This window comes from Podarcis pityusensis (genome assembly GCF_964106645.2).
Source record: "Podarcis pityusensis genome assembly, chromosome: 16".
Classification (NCBI taxonomy): domain Eukaryota; kingdom Metazoa; phylum Chordata; class Lepidosauria; order Squamata; family Lacertidae; genus Podarcis; species Podarcis pityusensis.
In genome coordinates this window covers 21,449,589-21,454,424 of record NC_138041.1, presented here as the reverse complement: position 1 = coordinate 21,454,424, position 4,836 = coordinate 21,449,589, and positions in this window count along the sequence as shown.

The following is a 4,836-nucleotide window of genomic DNA, read 5'->3' as shown; positions in this document are numbered from 1 at the left end:
CCTGACTTCTGGTTGGCTGGAGGTGAAAGGTCAAACTCCAGGGATTGTGACATCCACTGATACCAAGACAACAGAGCCAGGCACACACAGGGGAGCCAGATCAGCAACCCAGGGAGCCCCTTGACCCCTCTAAGCCAGTTTTCATAGGAATATTGGAAGCTCTCCTATTCTGAATCAGACCATTGGTCCATTTTGCTCAGTATTGTCTCCACCCCAATCATCTAACTCGGACACTGAGGTCCAGCTCTGAGGGCCTTCTGGTGGTTCCCTAACTGCGAGAAGTGAGGTTACAGCGAACCAGGCAGAGGGCCTTCCCAGTAGTGGCGCCCTCCCTGTGGAACACCGTCCCATCAGATGTCAATAAAATAAACATCTATAAGACTTTGAGATGACATCTGCAGGCATCCCTGTTTAGGGAACTTTTTAATGTTTGATGTTTTATTGTGTTTTTAATATCCTGTTGGAAGCCGCCCAGAGTGGCTGGGAAGGTCTAGCCAGATGGGTGGGGTAGAAGTAATAAATTACAGTGTGGTGTAGTGGTTAAGAGCAGTAGACTCATAATCTGGTGAACCGGGTTTGCGTCTCTGCTCCTCCACATGCAGCTGCTGGGTGACCTTGAGCTAGTCACACTTTGAAGTCTCTCAGCCCCATTCACCTCACAGAGTGTTTGTTGTGGAGGAGGAAGGGAAAGGAGAATGTTAGCCTTCGGGTAGTGATAAAGCGGGATATCAAATCCAAACTCTTCTTCTATTATTATTATTATTATTATTATTATTATTATTATTATTCTGATTGGCAGCTGCTTTCAGTGGATTCAGACAGGGAACATTCCCAACCCTACTGAACCCTACTGGGAGATGTTGCTGGGGATTAAACCTAGGGCATTATGCATGCAGAAGGTAACACCTTGAACTTGGCCAGGGAGCAAATTGGTAACCTCTGAGCACAAATGTTCTACTCTGAGAGGGTCTCTTATCAGCAATCACACTGCAGCATTCTGTACCGACAGCAGCTTCCAGGTCAAGCACAAGGGAACAAAGAGCACTGATACAATGAAGGTTTCCTGCCCCCACAAACACTGGACACAATTGAGCATCTCAGGATAATGGGTATTACGAGTTCTGTGGAGATGACATGGAGGGGGTGGGCAGATTCTGAGGTGTGGGGGGTGAGGAGGAGGAAGAGATCAGGAAGCTGGCATTAGACACCTTGCAGGAGGGTCCCTGCAAGATGAGGGGGTGGAATTGAGGCCTTAGGAAATGTCAGAGTTGGAAGAGGTGGCCAGCGGTTGGGAGAGTCACAGGCTGGAACCTGGGGAAGGTTCAGAGATGGTGGACACTTCTAGACAGGTTCCTCCTAAAGGGCCACTGCTGACCACCCTGAGGCCAGTCCCACAAACCTCACAGGCCTAGCTCACTCCCAGAGAAGTGCACATTTTCCTGCCCAGAGCAGAAATGCCTGCCATTCGCAGCACGGAAGCTTGTGCCTGCCCCTCTCTTCAAAAAGAAGAGGTTTGTGTGTGTAGCATGTTGAATCAACATCTCAGCTACTGGTGCAATTCACCTTGTGTTGCTCAGATCTATGCATTAAAGAATCTGGTAGAAACAGAGATCTGAGTTTGAGTTCTTCATCCAGCAGTGAGGCCCAGGACTATGAGTGCATCCAAATTTTATACTTGACATTGGGGGTCCCCCCCCCCATGTCAGCGGTGGGGAACCTCAGACCCAAGAGTGAAATGTGGCTCTCGGGATTCTCCTGAGGCCACACCTCCAGCACCAGCAGGAGCACCGGGTTCTGCCCAACACTGAGGGGGCCTGGAGTGTGAGTGTGGCATCACGCACCTGGGGCACATGATGCCACACGGTGGGAGGAGTCCCAACAGGGCCTGGCGCAAGAAAGAGGATGGACCGCTGATGCCAATGGGCACCCTTTCTTCCACTTGGCAACACTGGAGCAAAGACTTCATTGCCCTTAGAAGCAGGGTCATTCCCTCCACATTGTCCTCAGAATGCAAGAGAGTTCCCTGCAATGGCCAAAAAGCGGCCAAAAGTAATTATGAGCGTCCTTTGTGTTGTCCCTATTTGTCATTAGAAGGCTGGGGCTTGTTGGCCCTTGAGGTCCTCTTTTGAACATATTAAGACCCTGCTTGATTAGGCCAGTGGCCCATCTAGTCCAGCATCCTGTTCTCACAGTGACCAACCAAATGCCTGTGGGAAACTTGCCGGAGCAGTGCCTGAGCCCAAGAGCTCTCTCCCCTCCTCTTGAGGTTTCCAGCGACTGTTATTCAGAAGCATTGCTGCCTCTGACCATGGAGGCAGAGCACAGCCATCATAGCTTGTAGCCCTCAATAGCCCCCTCCTCCATGGATTTGTCCAATCCTCTTTTAAAGCCACTCACATTAGTGGCCATTCCTGCCTCCTGTGGGAAAGTGTTTCATAGTCTAACTATGTGCCGGAGGCCTGTCTTTTATCTGTCCTGATTCTTCCAACGTTCGACTTCATTGGACACCCACAAGTTCTAGTCCTGTGGGATAACAACCTTCCTCTATCCAATTTCTCTGCACCATGCCTCATTTTAAGCACTACTATCGTGCCACATGATCACTGCAGATGGTGACAGCAGCCACAAAATTAAAAGACACCTGCTTCTTGGGAGAAAAGCAATGACAGACCTAGACAGCATCTTAAAAAGCAGAGACATCACCTTGCCAACAAAGGTCCGTATAGTTAAAGCTATGGTTTTCCCAGTAGTGATGTATGGAAGTGAGAGCTGGACCATAAAGAAAGCTGATCGCCAAAGAATTGAATTCTGGTGCTGGAGGAGACTCTTGAGAGTCCCGTGGACTGCAAGAAGACCAAACGTATCCATTCTGAAGGAAATCAGCCCTGAGTACTCACTGGAAGGACAGATCGTGAAGCTGAGGCTCCAATATTTTGGCCACCTCATGAGAAGAGAAGACTGCCTGGAAAAGACCCTGATGTTGGGAAAGATGGAGGGCACAAGGAGAAGGGGACGAGAGAGGACGAGATGGTTGGACAGTGTTCTCAAAGCTACCAGCATGAGTTTGACCAAACTGCAGGAGGCAGTGGAAGACAGGAGTGCCTGGCGTGCTCTGCTCCATGGGGTCATGAAGAGTCGGACACGACTAAACGACTAAACAACAACAACATCGTGCCACCTCTTCCCCGCCTTTTCTCTAAATAATAATAATAATAATAATAATAATAATAATAATAATAATTTATTATTTATACCCCACCCATCTGGCTGGGTTTCCCCAGCCACTCTGGGCAGCTTCCAACAGAACATTAAATACAACAACCTATTAAACATTAAAAGCTTCCCTAAACAGGGCTGCCTTCAGATGTCTTCTAAAAGTTAGGTAGAAAGTCCCAAATGCTGCTACCTTTCCTCATGTGGAGGGTCTTTGCACCCCCTGATCGTTTGGGCTCCCCTTTTCTGAGCCCCTTCTCATGACTGAGCTGACCTCTTTGAGCTTGCTTCCCTCCACTCCATAGCTGCCTCATCTAAGACCCGGGAGACAAGCAGAGAGAGAGAGAGAGAGAGAGAGAGAGAGAGAGAGAGAGAGGGAGGGAGACGCATAATCAATATTGCTACTGTACTAAGTCCAGAAACAGAATGCAAATGATCGAGCCCTGTGCCTGTGATTCCGGGAAAGATTTCTCCCGGTTCTTTCCCTTTGAAAAGGCTTAATGAGACGGCAACACGGACAAGTCCAAAAGCCGCATAATTGCTTTTGGATGGATTGCCTAAGAGAGTGCATCACATGGGCAATCAGAGCGGAACGTGACATTACACAACAGCCTGCCACTTGGCTGACCCGTGTGTGTGTGTGTGTGTGTGTGTGTGTGTGTGTGTGTAAAACCCTTGCCAAATGTCTCAGGCTCAGGCTGATAGCTCACTTTCTTCTCTTCATGCACATTTGCTAGATGGATGCATTTGTTCAGAGCAGGGATGGGGATCCTCTGGCCCAGATCATGCCCACCTGCTTGTCATAGGTGATGTCAGGCGTGGGGCCAGGAGAGAGGCAGGAGCCTTAAAGTGCACTCCTGGCTGTGCACTAGCAGGAGCTGGCTCTATCAACTGATGGGCAATAAAACTGAAACCTCAGGAACTTCAAAGCCTCTGAAGGCACCTTGAGCATTTTAAAGCATCTGCAAGCCCTACACGGCACTTGGAAGTCCCATTTTTCAAAAGTAGCCTCACCCAGAGCACATCACAGTAGTCCAAGCAGGGTGCAACTAACACTTGTATCACAGCAGGTAAAGGTAAAAGGTAAAGGACCCCTGGACTGTTAAGTCCAATCAAAGGCGACTATGGGGTTGCGGCGCTCATCTCGCTTCAGGCTGAGGGAGCTGGCATTTGTCCACAGACAGCTTTCTGGGTCATGTGGCCAGCAGGACTAAATAGTAATAATAATAATAATAATAATAATAATAATAATAATAATAATATTTTATTTCTACCCTGCCCATCTGACTAAACCACTTCTGGTGCAACAGAATGCCATGGCGGAAGCCAGAGCGCACGAAAACGCTGTTTACTTTCCCGCCACAGTGGTACCTATTTATCTAGTTGCACTGGCATGCTTATGAACTGTTAGGTTGGCAGGAGCTGGGACAGAGCAACGGGAGCTCACCCCATCGCAGGGATTCAAACCACCAACCTTCTGACTGGCATGCCCAAGAAGCTCAGTGATTTAGACCACAGTGCCACCCATGTCCCTAATATCACTATATCACTGATATCTCATGTGTATACACACACACACACACACACACACACACACACACAAAATCACTGATATCATGTATC